We start from the raw sequence: 24766 nt of genomic DNA, 5'->3' as shown, positions 1-24766 counted from the left end.
ACCGTACATACGGCAGATGCACGGTGCTGCTACATATGGCACATGCACATGTGCCATACGTAGTGGCTCTGCACATGCACCGCCGGGCAGTTTGCTGACGGCGCTGCTCGAGCGCCGTACAGACGACGGCAGGATCCTCTGCATGCTGCTGTGGCAGTGCAATGGCGGCTCACACTGCCATGCCCAGGGCTGGCGGGCAAGCCTCCCACGGGATGCATTCTTGTCACCCCCTCAGAGATGGCTCCCAAGGTGGGGCCCCCACCCCACCCCCTTCCTCTGCCACTAGTTGCTAGCACCTCATTTGAAGTTAAGGAAAAGGGAAAATCTGGAAAGGGTTGGGGGGGGGCGGCCCAGACAGACATGTAGACAGGTAATGGGAGTTAGGTCTGTATTATAACATACCTGTGCCTGAAAAAGATTTTTCACAGCAGTTCTTCCAATATCAGCTGCTATGATTACCTTCCTCTTGGATATCTTATGTCCTGCTATGGGCTACCAATGTGAACCTTGTTTTAGTGCAAAGTCATGAACAGCATGTGTTGGTATACTCATAACCAGCATTCGCTTTCAGTGTAAACTTTTGAGGAAAATAGACCACCACAGAGAAAGAGACTAGATAGACCTTTATAATGAGATCATCATGATTACATTGAAAAGGTTGGGAAGTTAATTAATCAGAACAAGCATAACAATGCAAAGCATTCAGGAAAATCAATTAGAGATTAGGAGAACACTAAAGTAGACCCGTAAACCGCTTAAAAGCCTGGATGTGAGCTGAATCCATGAAAGGTGGAACTGCTCTCTGCCTTTGGCTATATCAACCACCTTCAATGAAATCTACGAAAGTCAGAAAAATAAAACATTTAAATATAAATGCCATTTTGTGCATACATGCTATGGAGATACCACCAGCATTAACATAATATGAACACAAAAAGCTGTGGTATAATACTTTGTCCCATCTAATTCTCTATCTACCCTACTATATTGCAACCAGTTCATTTTTAAAAGAACATTATTTCTTATTATATCAATACAAAATAATAATATTAAAATTATATTTATTGGTTGCTTTAGTCGCAGAAATGACTCGAAGCAACTTACAAACATGATAGAATCATTAAAACCAATTACAATAAACCACCAATAAAAACCTTCAAAAATCAATACAAATAAAAGACAGAATTAGCAGATCCTGCTCAACAAAAAGAGGCAATAGCTACTTGAAAGGACAACAGATCAATGGCCTTTTTACTTGGTGCCTAAAACTACACAAAGATGGTTCCACACAAGCCTCCCTGGAGAGAGAATTCCATGAGTGGGGAGATATCAGTGCAAAGGCCTTTCTCCTACTGTCAGCTTCCAGGCCTCTTATGGAGAGGGCAGAAAAACAAGGGCCTCAGATGATGATTGCAAAGTCCAGGTTGGTTCATGTCAGTAGAAACAGCATAATACAGTTAACGTCTGAATGACAGAGCATTATGTTGTTGTTTAGTTGTTTAGTCATGTCCGACTCTTCGTGACCCCATGGACCAGAGCACGCCAGGCACTCCTGTCTTCCACTGCCTCCTGCATTTTGGTCAAACTCATGTTGGCAGCTTTGGGAACACCGTCCAACCATCTCATCCTCTGTTGTCCCCTTCTCCTTGTGCCCTCCATCTTTCCCAACATCAGGGTCTTTTCCAGGGAGTCTTCTCTTCTCATGAGGTGGCCAAAGTATTGGAGTCTCAGCTTCAGGATCTATCATTGAGCACTCAGGGCTGATTTCCTTAAGAATGGATGTGTTTTATCTTCTTGCAGTCCATGGGACTCTCAAGAGTCTCCTCCAGCACCATAATTCAAAAGCATCAATTCTTTGGCGAACAGCCTTCTTTATGGTCCAGCTCTCACTTCCATACATCACTACTGGGAAAACCATGGCTTTAACTATACAGACCTTTGTTGGCAAGGTAATATCTCTGCTTTTTAAGATGCTGTCTAGGTTTGCCATCGCCTTTCTCCCAAGGAACAGGCGTCCTTTAATTTCGTGGCTGCTGTCACCATCTGCAGTGATCATGGAGCCCAAGGAAGTAAAATCTCTCACTGCCTCCATTTCTTCCCCTTCTGTTTGTCTGTTTCGTGATGGGACCAGATCAGTGGCCATGATCTTAGGTTTTTTTTATGTTGAGCTTCAGACCATATGATGTTGAGCATTATAAATAGGGTTACATTTTCTGTCATTGAAGCTGTGGTTTCTAAGTCCATGCCTGTGATGAGTTTACCCCATGACATGATTTCAACTTTGTCTAATACTTTAATTAGCTTGTCCTTAATTGTGGTTAGTCTTCAAAATGTTAGAGACACCTATTAAAACCAGTTGAGTCTGGGCAAAGATGCCTTACAACAAAAGCTGGGATGCAGGAGGGGGAATCAGCTGAACCTTCTGTTTAGCCTAGCTGGATTTAAATGTACACCATCTTACATCAGGTTTTCCATATACAAGAACAAATAGAAAATATGCTAATAATTCTAAAACTTTGGATGAAATATTACGTGAAACAGTAGTTATGGGAAGCCTATATCCCATATTATCTTACATGAAACTTTCTCTTTTGTTTTTGCTTCAGAATTTAGTATTGGTTTATTTACTGGTGATAAGGCAATACATTTTCTAAAGTCACTCTGAGGATTCAAGTTCATAAAATGTTGCCATTGAGGAAGGCAGCAAAGGAATCCCTCTCCTCTCCCTGTTTTGTGATTATTGGGGTGGGTGGGGGAATCAAACGTCACTGGCTACAACAATCCCTGTAAAAACCCATGGAGAACTTTCCCATTATCTTTGAAGGTAGCCTGAATTTTTCAGGAATAGTTTCAACAAAGAAACAGAGAACAAAATATGATAAGTACCTAAAGTATCACATTAAAGAGCCCTCCATTCATATATAGAAAAAGAGTTTGGATTTGATATCCCGCTTTATCACTATCCTAAGGAGTCTCAAAGTGGCTAACATTCTCCTTTCCCTTCCTCCCCCACAACAAACACTCTGTGAGGTGAGTGGGGCTGAGAGGCTTCCGAGAAGTGGGACTGGCCCAAGGTCACCCAGCAGCTGCATGGGGAGGAGCGGAAACGCAAACCCGGTTCACCAGATTACGAGACTACCGCTCTTAACCACTACACTACACTGGCTATATATATATAGAGAGAGAGAGAGAGAGATTTTCCTTGTTTACAAAAGCACATGCACTGTCTCTTTCTTCAAGTTGTGTTTTCTACAGATCAGTTACATTTGTTGTGAGACATTGTTCTATGCACTGTAGCGAAACATAACAAGTGAATAGAAAGAGAACCTACCTAAGAGATACTGACACAAAAACCCCATGCATACACTTGCTTACATAAGCTTCACCACCCCACCCTCTCTCTCCCATCCTATAACACTTGTCCTTTACTGAAGCCCATGCCTATTTCATGGGTGATTGTTTTATGATCAGAGGTTGCTTCTGATGAAGTTGATCTTTGATTTGTTTGCTTGTTGTACAATTCTTTCAGAATTCAAGCAGCCCTTCAACACCATCTTGACATGTACTCATCTTTAGAAATGTTCTACTGAAAATAGGCCAATAGTACATCAAGCATCTAGGAAGCTTATTAACTGAAGTACTGACATGCAGGGATACCAACAGGATTTCCCGGGCCTGTTATAATGATGGATGCTAATCTGGACAATTCACATGGTTTATATCTATGGATCATGGCACTGTAACAGCTGGCATGAATTTAATATAAAATATACCCCTTACGAACTATTTGTGATCCTGGTACAAGTACCTATCTCCAGCGTGACCTGGAAAGATCAGCGAACATCCTGACCCTAATAGTTGCAGGAAAAATCAGAGCACTAATCCTTGTATTTGCAAGGAAAGTCTGTTTACTATTTCTCAGCCTCCTGTAAGTAGGAACCAACTCCAAACAGACAAGTAAGAGCTCTTTTAAGGTAAGTCAGGAATTACAGAGATAAAGTCATTGTCTTCCTTAAACAAAGGCATTGTACTCTTTATTTTAAGCTTAGACCCTAGGTTTTTAATGACTAGTTATCACACAGCTCCAATGGGACACCTCTTTGCTAAACTCTCTCAAGGATCAGTCCTACATGTCCCTGAACCACAGACAAAAAGAGCGGTTGAGAGACTCTGCTACCTTGCCATCATGGGGTTTTGAAGGGAGAGCTTAACTCTCACAGAAGACACAGATCTCAGATCCATGGCTTGCTTTTTCTACTTTGTGGTGTGACAAGTTCTTTATTAAGCATAAAGGTTAAATGTATGTGTGTCTTTTTAATGTACACACATCCTGACTTCTTACAAAAGGCTCCATAACTCTCACTTGTATATGTAGGATTTACGTGCACAGTGGACATGCTTGTGGGTTTAGATGTATACCTTGCAATACTGGTGTAGAACATGAATTGGGCCCCTTGCATACACACCCAGCACTGTGTTGGAAATAAACCAGGGTTGGCTCCAGTTTTCTGGGGGTCCTTGGCACTGGGTATCTGTGGGCCCCTTGTTTCCTCCTCAAACCACACGCCTCCTCCATCATGGCCTCACCCTTTTAAAATAAAAGAAATCTTGACCAATATGGTAATTCCTGCTTCTCAGGGAATAATATAAAATTTTGAAAATCTTAATTCATTGGGGTAAATTGATACAGAGGAGTGGAGAAAGGGTCTGGGCCCCAGAGAGACAGTGGCCATTGCCTCCACTACTGGCTTTCTTGGAATAGGGCTGGGCTGGCTTCCTCCTGCACACAGCATTTAGCAGGAAAATGCGCTGGATCCCTAGAAGCTCCTTGGTCCACAACTTATAATTTACTTTTAAAAAGAAAAGAAAGCTAAAAGTCCAGGCCCTCTGCTGGTTTGGAGCCCCATAGAACTCTCTCCATTCTACCTGTTTGTTGCGCCATGACTTTCAGCATCCTGTTGCTATTGTTTCAAGTGCAAATGTAAAGAAAAACGCTTCATTCCATTGTCAGTTGACTGAGTTTGCTTTCTACACCCAACCAAAGATAACAATGCTGCCCCTGGCAATTCCTCTGTGGATATAGAAATAAGGTGAAGGCCACCGCAGTCTAGCTTCCATCCCTGGCTGTAGGCCTTAAGGCTGCAGGGATGTTGCATCGCCTCACTGCCAGTGAGTAAACCTGCAATGGGAAACAAGCTCCCATTTGTGAGTCAGAGGACTAACAATGGCTCTGTCACAAAGCAATGAGGTCATCCGGACATGATGACACCTGCCTGATGAAAATCATGTAATACCACTAATGGAACACTCTTGCAGGCCCCATGGCCCCCTCTGGCAACTGGAACAGCTACACAGCATTCCCAGGAAGGGGTCCTTGTCTTCTGGGGCTCGCAGTTGCTCTCTTGTGAGCACCCAGTCTTTATAGAGTAAAAGCAGTACAGACGGAGGTGAGAAGGTATCTGGGCATACCTACTTTATTTCTACTAATTACAGATTAAAGAACATAACCAAAACGTATGAGAGGAGCAGCCCTTGTATGGACATCCTATCTGGTCGCAAGACAGAGCAGAAAAGGAAAAAAAACACAATAGTACCAGAGGCAGAAGTCACACAGACAAGCTTCCTTTCTCACGGAACAGAAAGTAAACAATAGGATCAGATGATCCTTGCAATGGGAGGAGTGAAATGCCAACAACTAGCTGCCCACTATATTGTCAAGAACTTGGGCTTCATGAGGAATTTTGTCCTATCTGTGATGGACAACTCTAGGAAGAGAGGTATGGTGTGTTAGGATATAGTTCTGTTCCACCTTAAAAGGAAAAGGCATGACTATTGTGTGTCACATGCATGTTTACTTCCAGCACAGTCTGCTGGGAATTTCCATTTGTATATTGCTTTTGCTATACTGCTGTGTGCTTGGACACAAAGGGAAGCAGACATGTTTTTTCCTTTGTTCCTGAACTATGCTGAATAAACGCCTGTAAATAATGCTTACACATGTCTCTGTCCGCCACTTCCGTTGTGAAGATTTATTCACTCTGCTGATAGAGCTGCTCAAGTTTCTGAAGGCTTCTGAAGTTATGCGTTGCTGACTGATGCTGCTCCAAGGGAGACCAGAGTTCGTCTGGCTGCCAGCCGGTGGCTGGGGGCCTGCCTGATGCCCCCATCTCCCTGGCAGCATCCCAATATGGTGGGATATTTAGCCTTCTTTCCGTATTCAAAGTGCATAGGCTAAATGGACAGGAGGTGAATGGGAGCACTCTGGCAGTTCTATCATGTTGTTTCTAAGGACAGAACAGCAGCAAGACATAAACTGTGTGTGTATAGGATTCTCTCTGCACATTTGGAAACCATGTTTTTAAAGAGGTAAGGAAATGGGACATTACACGCAAACCTACTTGCAGGCCCATGTTTTCATAGAATGTGTGAAAGGAGTGCCACTCATCTCATTTTTTACATTTGACTTGTCCTACCCGTAGTCCAAAATGGGATTCATTTTACTGCATCCAAAGCGTCCGGCAGATAATCTCTGTGTTTCCAGAATGTGATAATATTTGTAATGTGCTAGATCATGGGCATTTAAATGTACTTTCCCTTTGACCTACATTAATCCTAACATAATGCAATATACAATTTTGAGAAGTTTGTAGAAAATGATCACCCAATTTAGATGGGATAAGAAAAGTCAGAGGATTATTTATTCCTCAGTAAAAGTGGTGTTTTATTTCATTTCTGTTAACTTACGGCTAAATTTTGGAACCAATAGTCATTATGTTTTGTTGTTCGAAGTATGGGGAGTGTTAAAAGATTGAAACAAATGTTTTATCTCATTTCAGGCATGGTTGACTAAATGTTGTGGGTTACTGAACTGAATGAAAAAAGTCAGTGTCTATCAATCACATGCAGCTCTTAATGAACCAGATAGTGCAGAAATAACAAAATGTGTGAATTACATTTTGGGGATACTGCCATCGTAATGATACAATCTTATTAGAAAGTTGTTCTAAGAATGTAAGAATGTTGTATTTTGTTATTAGGGGTTTTGTGTTGTTGTTTTTAAAACAATTTAAAGAATAGGCTAAAACTCTGCCTAAGGAGGAGGAAGTGGTCCTGTTCTCAATCCTTCAGCTGATCTTTATTAGACATTTAGCCACTTAACAATAATAGTTTTAGAGAGTAATCAGAACTAAGTCCAGGGCCAGTTGTCGTGGAAGCACCCCTCTCTGCCTGGTTTACTAGAGGACAGGGTTGCTTTCCTGTAACTATGCTGCACTAGCTCTTGACAAAGTAGCATTTGGTGGCAGAAGGGGTGGCAGAATTCATCAACACTAAAGCCTGGGTGAAGAAGGGTTTGGGGGAGCAGTCTGCATTGCTATCTTCATGAACAGGAAGCTTTGCTGAGAGACAGTGTTTCACTGGAGCTACTGAATTAGGCAACCCTTCCACTGTCTTTAATCATGGAAAACTCAGTTGCTGTTGCCACAACGAAAATTCTCCTGTACTCTATAGCCACAATGCACAAGTCTAGTGACTTATATTAGCCCAATATTTGAACACATTGAGTGATGATGACTGACTGTTGTACACAACGAAATGGTTCCAGGTACTCAGTAAGCATGCCAAACGCTGAAATCCCTTGCTTGAATTTTCAGTGGAAACGTCAGAAAACTGTATGTATGAGCACAGAAGGGCAAGATTGCATTTCTGGTGATGGACTGTGGGTGTGAGTGTTATTTTAATTTGATGAAAGAGATATAACTGATTTCAAATTAACATATACTGATTTCAAATTAACATTCACATCCTCAGGTGGGCTCCTGAGTTGCTCGTCTGGTTGGGCATTTGCCTCCTGTGCCACCATCCCACGAGTTAAATCTAGTTTTCAGGTTGTTTGGTCTGTGTTGATAACATTGTTGCAGCTGTTATAGGGTATATATAGTAAATGCTTTTGACGTAGGTACAATAGTTATGGCAGAATGATTGCCTTTCCTTGGGTGCTCTACTGTTTTATCTCCCTCACTTCTGGGCTGGTGACTTTGCAGTTGCCTCTCCTCCTTCCCTCCCCTTCAGCAGATGCCTGAGGCGCCACATGCATTTTGAGTCTCTAATCACTAGCACATATTCAAAATGCATGATGAAGTATGTTGAGGTAATGCTAATCTGCATTCATGATTGTGAGAAAATGTTCTTGACTGGCCAAAAGAACAAAATTTATATGCTTGGAGGGAGGGGTGGGGACACACGCATGCATAACTTAACAGCAGTAACAGCAGCAACAACCGAAAAACCTTTCATAGTGGACAGCCCTGATCAAAAATTTGTGACTAACTCAACAATTAATACACGAATAAATCGTATTAATGTTTTCTGCTCCAGTTAAAATGATATACTTTCTGGTAAAGCAGGTGTTGGAAGAACCAAAGGGCAATAATGGGGTAAGATAAATCCCTTCCTTGTTTTCCAGTGATTAATGGGGATAGGGGGAATTATGTGGTGAAGGGAAGCAGAGACAAGAGAGTTAGGACTGTCCCCTGACCCTCTTCCTAAGCTGGAGGAATAATGTCTGATGCATGGAGTCTTCTCTACTTGTCAAGGCTTCCTACCTGGTTTAGCATTCTGATCTGATGTTGTGCCACGTTTCTAAGCTCAGGTCCAAGCTTTAAAGCTCTGGGAATATCCACACTTCCTCTTGTCCCCCTGCTTTTCCCCAGTTGGAGCCAACAGCAATTCATATTTTCTCCAGCTTAACATTGGCTCCAACCTAACGCTAAAGGGTAGGTTTTCCTGGGGAAATGAGTGGGGCATGTCTAGAAAGCATGTGTTAAGCAGAAAACAGCTTAGTCCCATGCTTTCTAGGGACAAGCAGAAGTGTGGATGAGCCCACTGTGCCCAAGCATATGTTTAAGCTTAAATAATCACTTCGTCTTTTCATCTCTTATATTGGGCGACTGTTGTCCTCTGTTGCCATTTTTTTGTTATTTGTACTTTTACACTTTTGTATGAAGATGACACTTTTCTGGCGATTTCATGCTAAATCCGTAGGAGTTTATCACCAATGTAAGGTTAGCCTATAAACATCATGTTATTTAGTGCTACCACCACATGTTGGCCATTCATGTGTTTCCATAATGCCCATAAAAGGAAAATAAGATGAATAATAACATCCAGTTCTTTTCTGTACGCAGGTTTGCGAAGACAAAGGCTTAGAAACTGCCTGTCTGCTATAAAAGAAGATGGCAGGGAATGAAATTTTCAAATGCACTGAGCACCCACAACTAGTTGAAGATTCTTTAAACTAGGTCATTTGTAGCTTGCTTATGATCACACAGAAGCTAGGAAGAAACTCCAAATTTCCAAAGTCATATTTCAAAAATATAACCATGGGCTCATTTTACCTCTTTTGCTGCAGTACCACATCAACTCTATCATAGTCTGCTACCTGGATAATAACACCTCCAGGAACCATAACTGCAGCTCTACTCTTTAAAGAACTCACCACCACCACCCCTTGTTTGTAAATGTTCTTAAAATATGGGCAATTTTAAAGGGGGACCAGAGAGTCCATGCAGAACCATCAAAGCTGTGTTAGCAGAGGGCCATTTCATTAGCAAGAAAAAGCTAGACATTTCCTGCAGGAATATTTGCCCCAACAAAAAATGTCAAGGAGTAGGGGAGATAGATAGAGCTGAAGAAATACAAATGGAAAGTTACAACCCTATGCATGCATATTGTACACTGTTAACTATGAAAAATGGCTTGCAACACAATTTTTATGAGTGTGTGTTAATTTACTTCTAAAGAAACTGAGAATCCAACATAAAGTCATTCTTATTTAATTGAAATCCTTTTTTAAAAAACAACATCGCTAGTGCACACTTCAAAGCAAATGCAGTTCGCTACCTCAATATTGCAAGTTGAAAGGGACCATGGCTAGGTGATTTACAACAACCTTGCAGAGTTGTCCAATGGTATTTAAAGCCTACAGCAAGTTGGGCTGAAACTGGGAGAGTAGCTTGCAGCCTACTGCGACCATTTTAGAGAGGCTCTGCATTTCACCAACGTATGAAGTATGGCTGGTGTGGATGTGGCACAGGGCCTTTTTGGTTGTGGTGTCTAAACTCTAGAACACAGATGGGGAACCTCAGGCCCAGGGCTTCTTTATCTTGCCCGTGGGCAAGATGCACCCTCTTGAAGCAAATTGCCTTACCTGGCTGAATTGTGCCTGGAACTCTGATAAAGCTTCTTGCTCACCTGATAGAGGACAAGGAAGTACAGTAAGTGTGACTGTGAAGACGCTAGCCTACCAGAAAAATGATAACATTCATTGCTCTGCGCCATTTTGTATCTGTGCCCCTCCAAAATTTTTTTTAAAAAAAATTGCCCCAAAAGGCACAACAGTTCTCATGCTAAAAAATATTCCTCACCCTTGCTCTAGAACTCTTTCTCTTCATATTCTCCCCTAACCATTTAATTCTTAACGACTAGAAAAATGTGAATGTCATCTTGTTTCAGCAGGCTTTTAATACCAGATTATGGGTTTTGCTGCCTGATCTTATAGCTGATTGTGCTCTCTTCTGCATAGCAAGCTGTTGATTCCTTATTGTTTTAGATTATATTTTGTCTTTTATGATTGCCTGTCACTTTGGCTGTAAAACAATGTATATATTTGAAAAATAATTTAATTTTAAAAACTCCTAGCATTAAAAACTCCATGTGGAGACTGACAAACATAGCATGCATAGAGGCAGAAATGTGAGACTGCATCAAGAGCTTAGCATTTGCTATTGTCTTCTCACATGACTTGGGTATTTCTCCAGGGGGGGGGCATACAATTAAATGATGTATAGGCTGACGAGGTCAGGCACACTTTGGAAGGGAGGGCATTCCACAGTCCTTGCACTTTCCAGCCCTATCAAGGCTCTTTGCACTTCTCATAACTCTCATCAGATGAGAAGGAACCTCGTACTTCTGCTGAATCTCACTTCAGACCGGACATCAATAGAAATTCAAATTTTAATTCTGCTGCTTGTATATTGGGAAGTAAATATTGCGCTTTTGGGGGACAAATACTCTCTCTCACACACAAGACAATTCACTTCTTCCCTGGTCTGCTCCTTAGTTTTCTGCCCCCATTTCCAAGAGGACCTGATGCACGGGAGAGAACTTCCAGAGATACGTGAAGCTGAAGGCATAACCTCTGCATAGATTTCTGGAACAGAGCAATTATTCATTGCAATAAATGGTTGTATTAACATTCATTGTACCAATTGCGGATTTGAGTGAATGATTTATTATGCTCACTTGAACTGTGCGTTAAGACATATATACATGAAGTTAATTAAGAAAATAAGTCAAATAAGAGGAGGATATTTATAGAGTAATGGTTGTTGCAGAGATTAAATAGATTTTCTCTCTCCTTTGTATAATTTAAAAACTTGTGGGTTATGCACTGAAGTTAAGTGGCACAGATTCAGAACAGAAATTATAACTACTACTTCACTCAGGATACCATTAACATTTGTTTATTATCTGTACTTACAGCCCCCCTTCGCCAGATGGTCCTAGGAAGGCTTACAAAAATGTCACAGTTAAAACAGCTTGCATTAAAATAACAAAACCACAAAACTACTAATGGCAAAAAACAAAAACCACCAGCAGCATGGCTGCTATGGGCATGGCATAGCACATAATTAGAGTGTTACAATCATGGTTAAACTTTTTCCCGTAAATGCTAGTAAAGGCTTAACTCATTGAACTTATGCTTGTCATGCAACTGTGAAAGGCACAAGAATCCCCTTCCCTCATGCCAGCCCAGAAGTTTCAGACTACTTTTTTAGGGGAAAAACCACCAATATTGTTTTCAGGGCCCTCCTGCCCAGGCAATGCAGCTACATGACAAGTGACTGGAAGTTCTGCACATGTTAGGTGAAAATGAAGTGATGGTTGTGGAAGACACAAGACCTACCCACCTTGGAAGAATGGCAGATGCAAGTAATGGACTACATGGAATTGGCGGAAATGACCGGCAGAATCCGAGACCAGGGAGAAGAGTTGGTGGAAGAAGATTGGAAGAAATTTAAAATCTATCTACAGAAACACTGTAAAATTATTGAATGTTAATGACGTTAGAATGAAACGAAGTGGTTCTAGCAATAAGGCAAAATAAGAATATGCAAGAATAGATTGATATCAGATGAAAATTTGAAGTTAGAATATGTGAGGATAAACAATTAAGGGTAAATTAAGAGGGTATGAATTTGCTGAACAAATTTTTAAATGGAATACAAAAAAGGGAGGTGTGAGGAAGTCATGAAAATAAGTAAATGAATGGTAAGATATTAGAAAGAGGGATTTTTCTTTTTTCTTTTTTCTTTTTACGTTAAATTTTGGTTTTTGTATTTTCTTTGTGTGTTCTTTGTTTATTGTTCACTGTTTTGTAATCCTTTCTTTTTGTTAAAAACTTAATAAATATTATTTTAAAAAAAAGAAAAAAAGAGAATGAAGTGATGGTTGATATACGTGCTTTGATCCTAATACGTGCTTTAGTCCCCAGAAAAAAGTGAAGCACAGAATGTGATGGTAACACTAAATGATTCTCCTTTCAGCACCATACCTTTTTATTCGTTCAAGACTCTGAAGATTATATTAGTTTGAACTATAGATTCACTTGTAAAGCTCAATGGTCTCTGCACACAAGTTTAGTACTGACTTCTAGGGCAGTATCTTCTCATTCTGGCTATATATTTATAAGGCTTTCTACTGGGAAGGAAGCCATCAAACAGCATTTCATCTAGCAATAGATGGGTTGTAACTTATGTTCCTCTTCTGTCAGAGTTCATCTAGGCCTTGCAACACTTTCTTCTTGCCAAATATTTATAGCTGAGTTATAAGAGTCACTGATAGGAACTTCAAGCTTCCTCCAAAAAAGTCCAGACAAGGGTATTTAGAGTTGAGGTGTCCTGAATCTTCACTAGTTTCATGTGTTTTTATGTTTTTTAAGAAACCAGCACTTTGGGTACATAGAAGTATTTTTCATAAATTAAACGGGGGCCCCAATTTCAGAAGTTTTGTCTGGCTACCAGTTGCTTAGTAGATAACTAACTGAGGGAGGACTGATGCCTCCATATCCAACTTGTAGCTTCTAGGTAAGAAAAAGAGGATGCAACTTTTTCCTCACCGGGAAGTGCTGAATTTAAAAAAAAGCTTCAGCATGTCTTTCTGTTTTCAGTTCTTACCAAGGATTGTTTTAAAGAAGGCTGTCATGGCCATGATGGGGTTACCATAGAGATAAGGTTCTTGCTATGTAAAACCTGTTGTTCCATCATTGGCTTTATAACAGACCTGCAAGAAGAAAGGGATAGAGTGTAGGGGTTTGAGATATATGGTAGCTAGATCTATTTGAACTGTGTATTTAAGAGCTTTCAGCGGGGCAGAGAAAGTGGTGTTGAACAATCAGAGCTACACAAGGAGTATAAGCAAGTACATATGGGTGTTGGGATTTCATTCCTTCCCACTGCTGATGTGTGATTGTTTTCATCACATGTCTGTGTTGACATTCCACACTGTTGGAGTCATGAGAACATAAGCTGAGTTAGACTGTTCCGTTATGTTATGCTTTTGCATTTTCTGTTCTCTCTCATATGAGGAGAGAAGACCCATGATTTCTTTGTTCTGTAACACTTGATCTTGTACATAATAAATTAGCTTAGTATTCTACACCTCAAGTCCAGCTTCTGCTTTGAACTCTGCTATGTTTGTGTGTGCATATATCTTCAGATATATGCCGCAGTAGTAACTCGGGACAGAAGAGTGATGAATCATCCCAAGGGCTGCTTTGGAGGAAAAGACGCAGTTCCCTGGCATTTTCCTAACAATGGGGAGCTGAATTTTTAGAAATGAAGCAACAAATCAGACTGGAACCAGGATTGCTGAAGAACTAGGTTATGGCACACACACACATCCCAGATTTGAGGAGTTGGCACAGAGAGCAGTGAACTTCCTTCCTCCCCTTCCTTGATTGCACCTGCCATCATTCAGAATATTGGGCCTTGCTTTGCAAGCTGCTTCCCTCCAATCACTGGTGGAGGAAGAGGAGTGCGGGGAGAGCACACCGCCCCCAGCAGTGCAATCCCCAGGGTGCCATCGCGGCTGCTCCCCCACCTGCGCTGGGCACCCCGCCCCTGCAGGTGGTGCGCCCCGCTCATGGGACGCACACCAGCCCCGCCCCTGCCTGCTCTCCGCCCCCCGGTGCTGGAGCATGAAGCTCCGCCACTGCCTCCAATGATGGTATCTGCTGCCCTGCACTGAGGTCATGCAATTTCAGGCTTCTTCAGATTGTGAAAACAGTTACTGAAAGGGGGTTGCACTGAAATGGATAGGATTCACTAGGTGTAATTAAAGTTAGAGCTGTAAATCAAAGAAGCTTCAGTTGACCATGTGGCGGAAAGGTTCATTTTAAAAAAGAACTAGTTTCATCCTGTCCAAAAAGGAACTAGTTCAAGTTTGTCCTTTTGCAAAACAAACTAGCATTCCCAGCCCCAACAATCAGAACGTTACAAGCTGCTGTGCTAAGGTATAAGGTCCAAAGGTAAATCAGGGACCTCACAGAGGTAATACGATGTCTGACAGACATAATGCCAACTGGTGAAGCTTTCCATATAGTATTCTAGTATTCCATATAGTATTCTAGTATTTTCATACTAGAAAAGGCTTGCCTTGTTTAATTTGCATTAGCTACACAGCTTTTAAAGGCACAACATATTGTTTGTTTGTTTCCTGTACCTGTACTTGCTGCAAGTTGCTCCTGTTTGAAGAGAGTGAAAACCTTCAGCAGGAAAAATACAGGAAATACATCATATTTAAATAGCATTAAATTACAAAATCTCTGATCTACTAAAGGAATTGTAAAAAAAAAACCCCAAAAAACCACCCAAAACATATAATTTACAAGAAACGAGTCATTGTTAAAAGGAAATGAAGGAGCATCTTGGACACTATGTTTCAATCCCAATTAAAATAACAAAGTAATGTGCCTACTAATTACAATTTATATTTACTGAGAGCAATAGTAAGAAAAAGTGGGCTGGTGGCATATATTTTTAGTGATTAACATTTTCCTGCTCCATTTAAAATTCCATGCTGATATTTCTTGTTGATGTATTTAAAATCATTTAGTAAATCCTAAGTTGAAAACAAGGGTAAATTTAATATTACATGCTCCAGATTCAAAGGGCAAACCAATGTAACTGCTTGTATATGTTTTGCTATCTGGGGTTTTGTATGCATGTAGGAATATAAAATACATATTCATGCAAACATAATTTTGAGACAATTTACTGGAGAGAAATCTAACTTGTAACAAAGAATTGCCTTGTGTTAGAATGCCATACCTGATGCCCAAAGGTCATACCATAATTTGAAAACCAAATTAATCCAGTGGAGTACTGTTACCTTCCTTATTAATATGATTTAGTGTGACCTTGTTTCACCATTGTTTCAAGATAACTTTGTTATTATTCCTCCTTTGCATTTTTGCCTCTATGTTCCCACCTCCCCCAGACAAGAACTAAAATTCCAGCTGTACCCTATTCAGTTTACCATCTGTTGAACATTTGGATTCATTTGCTAATACTGGCATCTTTCGTCTGCAGGGAATTTTTCCTGCCAAATGACCACTTTCCCCCCACACATCATCTTAAAGGTTAGATTCCTCTGTGGGCAGTCAATCTATTGGAGACCATTTGTGTTATTTACTTTAGTTCGGGAAACAATGCTTGATATAAACAACTAGACACTCAGGATTTATTAAGGCTTACCATGCAGATAAGTGCATGTCAAAGCTAAAGCTACTGAAAAAGATTGCTCCCTGTCTTCTGTCACATAAATCAGAATTGCAGTGCCTTCTCTTGAACAATATTAATAAAATTTGCATTTAAAAAATAATCAAAGTATGTGAGAAGCTGCTGGTTTAAAAGCCTTGTTTATGTGAAGTTACAGTGACCTTTATTTGCTGCCCTCACAAAAGTGCCTCATTTCCCCCTCTTCTGTTAGTATTTCCCTCCTCAAACCCACCCCCCAGTAGGACACATACAGGAATCATACAATGTTGTGAAAAATATTGTTGAATATGTACTACAATATATATGGAATACTAGGCATGAGCAAATCATTTTGAAAGTCTTCAGTGGACAGAATGGTGCTTTATAGAACAGCTGAGCTGCCATGGAAAATCCACGCCATGTTCCCCCTTTGTTCCACATTATGAAGTCATTAAATCAAATTAGTCATTAATTAGGTTGTCAAGCCAAATTATGCAATGTTGTCAATGGTGAATACCGGTATTTATTTTATTTGAAATATATTATTCAACTCATAATTTCCAGAGCAAATTCCAACAACTAATAAATGTAGTAATGCCATTTTCAGTGGTAAGAGGCGGTATTCAGCAGAGAGTTAAATATATATATGTGAGGGTAAAAGTCTGGGGAGATATAAAGGGTCATTGCTGGAGCCTAAAAAGCATCCACATGGGGGCCAGGGGTCCCAGAAAATGCATTCACCAACAGGCCAGCCCCTCTTAACCACCTACCACAAACTCTTGGTGTATGGTTACCATTTGGTAAAAGTTACAGATAGGTAGCCGTGTTGGTCTGCCATAGTCAAAACAAAATAAAAAAATTCCTTCCAGTAGCACCTTAAAGACCAAGTAAGTTAGTTCTTGGTATGAGCTTTCGTGTGCATGCACACTTCTTCAGATTTGGTAAAAGTTGAATTCAGAGTATTGATAAGAAAACACAAGTGAGTTAAGTCGCATGACAACTTTTATGTCAGATTGGGGCAGAAGTATGATGCTGTAAAACTCAGGTGTGGAAAGTAGATGCATTGGGTGGTTGGCGGTTGCAGCCCCTTGTGGGCTGCCATCCATTCCCTGGTACCAAGGAGTCACATACTATGTAATGAAAGCAAAAGGTGCAGAAAATGTCTTTTTCCACAAATGGAAGGGCTGTTTTACTCCTTCCATTACAGCACAGTGCAAGTCAACTAAACTCTGCAAGGATTTTATTCCATTCTCACAAAAACCTATGCAATTGAAACAATGAGAAATGCTGCAAAATCTACCTGTTATAGTGATGTCTGTCCTCTTGTGCAAGCTCTTAAGAATCTCTAAAACAGTGCTATAAACTGTTCTCCTCCATTCACAGAACTTTGAATCTGAACCAAGTCTTTGAACTGGCCTGACTCACCTTTTTTTTTTATTTAGAGTTGGAAACCTTGCTGAATTAAATTGCTAGGCAGATCGACATCTTGGGCATCAATTATTTAGCAAAGGCAGTGAGTAATGCTTAGCTTCCATAAAAGCGAAATCTAAATGGTTGCCATGTGTAGGCTATGAATATGGTGATGTATCGTCTAATGCAACAAAACAGCCTGACTTTAGTCAGCCAATTTGTAAAAGAATTAATGCTTTCCAGCTCATTTCATACAGCTACGGCACGTGGATATGACAACTCTAGCTATTTCTTTAATTAGGGAAATTGCTACTGCTATTCAAACTGTTTGCCTTGTGTTCCATTTTGTTAAGGTGACCCAGGAGACTTAAGAAAACAGAGAGACCCCATGGCACCCTCCTAAACAACTACATACAGTTCTCAGTTGAATTGAAATACCTGGAACTGTGTGAATCGTTTTGGAGGAGGAAGATAAAAATACATCGCACAACAATAAAAGATGAATTACATTCAGTTTTGCTTTCAGCTAACAAACCTAGAATTACTCTCGCTGATGAGGCCTTACCTTGAAATGAACCCATAGAAACAGCATGTATGAAGGCAGCCAGGAACTTAAGCTATCAATTATCTAAGTACAAAACACCTCAATGCAGCTTTAATACCTGGATAGGGCATTTAGAACTGGAATTTAAGGCACAGCATGCTCAGTTTAAACAAAGTTTAAATGTAGATTTGGAAGGAAATACACCGCTGATGATGCTTCAATGATTACGAATGTAGCTGGGAAATAAAAGATAAGCTTGACAATGGGACAGTAGGCAGTTCGAAGAAAGGAGAAAAACACTTTAAAAGGATAGATGGTATAGAAGACTACAGAGATTTAAAGCCACTGAGGGCTGGACAAATAGGCATCAATATAGCCTAATTATATACACAAAGCAGCAGATGAAGCTTATACAACTCAACCCCTGAAGAACTGTGCCACCTATACAAGCATTATTGAAGCAAACATAGCTACAGCTTTTGTCAATGCTTTTAATGCTATATTGAGAACTGTTGTCTAGATGTTGTACAGTGCAGGTACAGCGTGGGATTCACAAAATGCATCAATATGCTCAGATCTGCCACATAGCATCTGTTGATATTCAGTAACCAGCCTTCTGTAAGATCAAGTTGCAGAAGTCAAGTTCTAGGCAGAAATAAACCACAACGTGGTCCAATTCCATTGATCCTCTACACCACTGAAAGTTTGGATATTGTTAGAAAAGATGCCACATTTACTGAGTAATAGCAACATATATGACTCTTAAACCAAGACTTTAAAATCTTTCCTGAATGATTAGTTTCTATTATCTGTGAATATGTATAGCCTAAGTATGTTTTCTCAAAGTATGGCCTAGTTCTATTACTGTATGCCCCCTGACTTGCATTGGAGAAATTTAAAAAGGGGGTTTCCAGACTGGAGCGTACACTCACAGAAACCCAGAAGAAAAGGATGCAAGCTCCAAGTGAAAAGATAGGTCTTTATTGAAATGCAAATGTGCATAGGGACAGCCTCAAAAATAAGGAGGAGGCTGCAAAGAACTCCATACAAAGCAATTTTTAAAAATACATTTCCAGAATACACATGTCATTTCTATTCACCAATCAAAGGATCACAGCAAACTTAATACTTGCAACCCAATGTCATCATCCTGAACCAATCAAAATCATTTGGCTCTTCAGATCAGCCCTTATCATAATATCATGTGACTACATATAACCATTTTTCAGTGTCTTTCTTTATTAAGACTTTGACTAATTTTCCTGTTCACTACATGTCCCCCCCAATATTTTCTTTCATCCGTCTACAAAACAATTCAAGAATAATCACAATTGCCATGCCTAGCTGATTCTCTTTTCGTGCTTACAATGGCCACCATAGAGTCTAACAGTTTATTTTTCCCAGTGTTCTGGATTAGACATTCACTTTGTACAGTACCTAAAGCAGCTCATTCTGTACTGTAAAAGGCAGGTACAGGCCCTTTTAGTTTATCTAGGTCACAGACTCAAGAGAAAATGGAATAATGAAAATACAGTTTTATGAAATTATTATTTTCTCCAACATTTGTGACTCCCAGAGAACATAAGAAGAGCTATGCTGGATCAGTCTGAAGGCCCATCTAGTCCAGCAAACTGTTCTCGCAGGGATCGACCAGATGCCTATGGGAAGCCTGTGAACAGGACCTGAGTGCGACAATCCTCTCTTGGCGCCATACATCTTCAATTCATCAACTACTCCCCAGCCCATACCACTCATCTTCACTAGGACATCACTATTCTATGTTATCCAACATATGCAGCTCATTAGCTATTGCCCTCACAGTATCCTAATCTTCAGTGAAAGAACTGGGACTGAAAGACCAATAAAACATGGGGATGTACTGGAGCTAAGTTATAAGCAAGCACAATATGTGAGTCTGCATAATCTATTTTCTGCTTCTGTTAAGCCGGGGGACCTTAATTTATAATTACTGTGCTTTTTGGAGAACTCGTCATTCTGTAAGCACCTGATCCCTCCACTTTAATCCCAGGTATTTTGGTCCTAGAATAACCTTGGTTTCAGTTGAGTTAGAATATTGACAAAGTGTTAAACCGAATTTTCCCATCGAAGCAAGTGCATTAAACCATGCAGTGAGATGCAAGAATAAACCACATCAAAAATATTATTATGATCCATGGGCTTTCATATTATAGGGACATTCACTTAAAACAAAGAACCGGTATGAGTAAAAAAATAATAAATAACTCTTCAGAACAGGATGTACTGTATAGCCAAGGAATTATCTTGAATATAAACACTATTACTACGACAGATTCTGTTTGTGAAACTAGATCACATTTGAGCCTACTCACAGCAAGTGAGACCACGCCTTTCTTTGGATCACCTGGTTTCACCAGATCACTGTGTTTTGATTTTAAGTACTAGAAGCCAGCTTTCAAGTTATATATATATACGTAACCACTCTTCAAGCTTAGGTTATGAAAACAAAATTAAACCTTGAACTAGCTGTCAGGCTGATGGCTACCTCCTTGCAGCAGTTTATTGGCAACTGCTGTTGGCATGGAAACAGCTTAGTTGAATGCAAACATAACATCCTGATATCATTCATGATGTCACAAACAGTGTAAGCTCCAAGTCTTGGCAAAGTCCGATATAGCTAACAGTTGGACCAAGTCTACACACTGTCATGATGGATGCTCAAAGCAGGTGATGAAGGGGTTTATTTTGGAGCTATATTAAGTTTTCATATGGGTGTAGTTTTGATCTGATCTGCAGATTGGTTTGTCAGCCAGTACCCATAAAAACTGAGGTCAAGGTCAATCAATACTAAAAAGCTTTGCCACTGATTCAAGACATAGCTTTGCCAATGTCATGGAACAGCCAGTGCAGGAACGGTTACCAGCCCATATTAAGAAAAGCTGGAAAGGAAAACACCTTTATGGCTATCTCCTGTCGAGGCTATTACTATTAAGAGAGTTAATATGGACAAACAGTGGGCAGCTTACAGGGAATTGCTGTGGGACACAAACTGAAATCAATGGAAAATGTAAGGAGCCATGTTACGGACTGGTTACAATATCATCAGTTACACGAAATGTTTAAATTAGATAGGGAAAAAAATGGTTTTTTGGACCAAAGCTCACAATTCAAAAAAGAACTTCTACAAAACAAAGAGAAACTTTTGTCTAAAATGTATAATCTGTTATTAGACTGGGAAACAAAAGGCGGGCAGTAGATATAGGACACAATATAGATTTTAACCTCTGGGGAAAACTCTGGAAAAGTGACTTGAAGTTTACAGCATGTTATTCTTTGAAGGAGAACTACTTGAAAATGATTCACATGTGGCATTTAACTCCGAGTGGGCTTGCTAAGATGTATAAGACTGAATCAGGTAAGTGTTGTAGATGCAAAGAGGTGGAGGGAACATTCTTTCATATGTGGTGGACATATAAAATAATAATAATAATAATAATAATAATAATAATAATAATAATTTATTTGTACCCCGCCCATCTGGCTGGGTTTCCCCAGCCACTCTGGGCGGCTTCCAACAAAGATGAAAAGTACACTAAAATGTCACATATTAAAAACTTCCCTGAACAGGGCTGCCTTCAGATGTCTTCTGAATGTCAGGTAGATGTTTATCGCTTTGACATCTGATGGGAGGGCGTTCCACAGGGCAGGCGCCACTACCGAGAAGGCCCTCTGCCTGGTTCCCTGTAACTTGGCCTCTCGCAGTGAGGGAACCGCCAGAAGGCCCTCGGAGCTAGACCTCAGTGTAAAAGAGTAAAAGAATACTGGGAAATGATCCATAATGATTTGGAAAAAAAGTTTAAATGTACTTTCCCTCCAAAAATAGAGTCCTTTCTGTTGGGGATAATTCAGACTGAAATTCCCAGGTGTCAAAAAAGATTATTTATGTATGCTACTACTGTGGCCCGTGTTTTGTTAGCCCGAAGATGGAAAACGAGCAAGGTCCCAACCAAAGAAGAATGGCAACGTAAGTTGATAGAATATGAACAACTCGCAGGCTTAACATACAGAATAAGAGAACAAGAACAAGAAGATTGGAAAAATTGCTAAAATGTACAAAACAAATTCTAAAATGTGTTGGAAATGTAAAGAGAAAGAGGGCACTTTCTGTCATATGTGGTGGGCATGTACATTGGTAAAGGCTTTCTGAGAAATGGTATATAACGAGTTAAAGAAAATATTTAAAAATACATTTGTCAAAAAACCAGAAGCCTTTTTACTAGGTATAATGGGTGAAGAGTTCCCAAGAGAAGATAAAAAACTTTTTATGTATGCAACGACGGCAGCGAGAATGCTACTAGCCCAGAGATGAAAAGAAGGAGAAGTACCAGCAAAAGAAGAATGGCAGGTGAAACTGATGGAGTATGCAGAAATGACAAAACTGACATTTCTAAAGACTGGAGTAAATTTGTAATTTATTTAAAAGACCACTGTAAACAGTTAAAATCTTTGGCAGGGATGTAAAGAAACTTATAATGTGAAATTTAAAATGGTAATTATGGTTACATAATAGACAAGGATAAAAGATGCAGTAAATTTAATCTTAAAGATGGAACCCATGGAGGGAGGGAAGGAGGTCTAAGGGTTTGAAAGAACTCTGTATTGTAATGTTTGAAATGGGTTTGTTTTATATGTATATTTTTTTTCAAAAACTTAATATAAATTATTTTAAAAGGAAAAATGTTTATGGGAAATTATTGTGTACAGCTCAAAATGCCGGCAGAATTAAGATAAATTCAACAGTATAAATAAGTTTTGATGGATGCAATAATGGAATACTGAATGGTATAGTTTTTGTAAAATATGCAGGGATTTATGATATGTAAAATGAACCATGGAAAGAGAAGAAGGGAAGTCACTGATATCTTAAGGATATAAAATGAGTATTTAAAATTGTAAAACAGAATATATATAGAGAGAGAGAGAGAGGAGAACAGGAAGTATGGAGAAGGAGCTTGCTTAATTCCCCATTGTTCCAAAATGAAAAGTGAGAAAAATAATTAATTCACAATGATTTGGCAGAAATGTCGTGTCCCCCCCCCCCCAAATGCGGCTGCAAGCATTTTGCGGTTGTCTTATCTGTATTGCTGGGCAAACCTGCATGTACCACTGGGTAGAAAAGAACTCCAGTTACAGCATTCATAGTCGGGGAGCACAGGAGAATCTGTTGGAGATGGGAGACTGATGGAATGATCTTGTGAAAGCATGGAATACTTTGTGAAGAGCTGGTCTGAGGGATGCTGGACAACTTGCAAGACTTCTGGACTCAGAGAGCTAAGGCAGCTGCAGAACTTAGCAACCGGCCTTTGCACTTGCTGTGTGGACTAAGGAAGGACTTTGTAAACTAGAACCCTCTCTGGGCTCAGAGAGTACAGCCTTGTAGCAACTGTAAATAGTGTGGATTATAGCATCTGTGTTTCTGTTTGCCAAGTAAACACCACAGTTGCTTCCTGTGGTGAGCTTAACTGCTTGACTGAATGTCTGTGGTGCCTACAGGCCATTTTGGGCAGCCAAGCCGCTACTTGGAAGGGCAGCAAGACTTCTTAAATGGTGGTAGAGTGGAAAACCCTTGACTACCTTCTATTTATTAAAGGTGAGACAGGTTTTTAATGTTTTAATTCTTTTTTTTAAGTATTGTTTTGTTGCTTTGTTGTTCATTGACTGGAGTTTCTTTGGCAGGAAGGGAAGGATAAAAAAATGATTGATTGATTTAAAAGGTATTTGGATTCTTGCCGTCTGTTGAAACCTCAATGTTCTCCTGTCCTTCTACTTACTCCCTGCCTGCCCCCGCTGAATATTCTTCAATATCTAGTGACTAACCTAACTAGTGATTAGAAGTCAAGAAAAGAAAAACTTCCTTAGGTGGCAGGCTTCAACCTAGTTATAACAAGCTGTAATGAAATAAAACAGTGAAATCTTTCCATTACATTGCAATTTCAATCAGATGTAACCTAATGAGTGAGATGAGTTCCTTGGCACCAGTGAGGATCAGCTGAGCTTCAATTAATGCACTGATTCAATTAAATAAAGCTTGAAACTCAGAACGTAATCCATGCTCAACCCTTGAGATTGAGTGGGAAGAAAACTAAATAAATAGTTTGTAGCTCTTGGAAAGAAAAGTAATTAATTGAATGTTAAAGGTGATTCCTTCCTACCTTGGCATTTCACAACTTTAAAGTTACATTTAGTTGCATTTGAACTAAGTATAATTGTGTTTCAGATTACACAGAAAAGAAGAAACAGCAAAGATTTATGCAAGATGAGCTGACTGGCCCAATTCACACCCATCAGTTCTACAAGGGAAAATGAATTGCTGTTTCAATTACTATTGCCACCAGTTGAAGGAAGGAAAGCTGAGGCTTCACTTTTAAAATAAATATACTGATTTTGATGTTTTGAAGTAAAGGCCTACAATTGCATTAAAAAAAATTTTTTAGGAGCAATGCCCCAGAAAAAAAAAATGGAAAAGGCAACCCCCCCCCCCAAATGAGGCGAGAAATACTAACAATTTTAAAGCTATTATTAAGAAGACACTTCAGCAGCTGATGGACTTTGTAAGTGGCTATTAACTTTTTGTCTCTGCTAAAAGGCTTTTTATAAAAAATGGAGGCAGAATAAAGCGAGAGAAGAGTGATGAAAGTAACATATTAGAAACTACCTAAGAAGCAATAATAATAATAATAAGACGCAGGTGGCGCTGTGGGTTAAAGCCTCAGCGCCTAGGACTTGCCGATCGAAAGGTCGGCGGTTCGAATCCCTGCGGCGGGGTGCGCTCCCGCTGCTCGGTCCCAGCGCCTGCCAACCTAGCAGTTCGAAAGCACCTCCGGGTGCAAGTAGATAAATAGGGACCGCTTACCAGCGGGAAGGTAAACGACGTTTCCGTGTGCGGCTCTGGCTCACCAGAGCAGCTTCGTCACGCTGGCCACGTGACCCGGAAGTGTCTCCGGACAGCGCTGGC

General features: G+C 40.0%; 1 protein-coding gene and 1 long non-coding RNA gene across 6 annotated transcripts in view; both read left to right on the top strand.

Moving 5' to 3' along the window:
* Nucleotides 1-9767, top strand: part of LOC307214296 (uncharacterized protein) — a 188150-nt gene extending 178383 nt beyond the window's left edge. The window contains exons 6-7 of one of the 2 annotated variants that reach the window (XM_079973124.1): nucleotides 4050-4264; nucleotides 9186-9767. The gene's annotated coding sequence lies outside the window, so the exon portion shown is untranslated. Of the gene's footprint in view, nucleotides 1-4049; nucleotides 4265-5191; nucleotides 5448-9185 lie in introns of those variants that run through there. The other variant, XR_013837880.1, reaches the window with a different exon arrangement.
* Nucleotides 9768-19733: 9966 nt separating this feature from the next.
* LOC307214375 lies at nucleotides 19734-24472 on the top strand. Of its 4 annotated transcripts, XR_013838003.1 has the most exons (5): nucleotides 19734-20478; nucleotides 21091-21166; nucleotides 22032-22156; nucleotides 23305-23401; nucleotides 24038-24199. It is a non-coding gene; the product is annotated as an uncharacterized lncRNA (long non-coding RNA). The 4 variants fall into 4 exon arrangements; XR_013838004.1 differs by lacking the exon at nucleotides 22032-22156 and having other exon boundaries at nucleotides 19743-20478; XR_013838002.1 differs by lacking the exons at nucleotides 22032-22156; nucleotides 23305-23401; nucleotides 24038-24199 and adding an exon at nucleotides 24246-24472 and having other exon boundaries at nucleotides 19743-20478.
* The last annotated feature ends 294 nt before the right edge of the window (nucleotides 24473-24766 follow it).

This window comes from Podarcis cretensis (assembly GCF_951804945.1).
Source record: "Podarcis cretensis genome assembly, chromosome: 4".
In the NCBI taxonomy this organism is placed as follows: domain Eukaryota; kingdom Metazoa; phylum Chordata; class Lepidosauria; order Squamata; family Lacertidae; genus Podarcis; species Podarcis cretensis.
The sequence above is the reverse complement of the archived record's forward strand: the minus strand, read 5'-3'. Positions and strand labels throughout refer to the sequence as shown.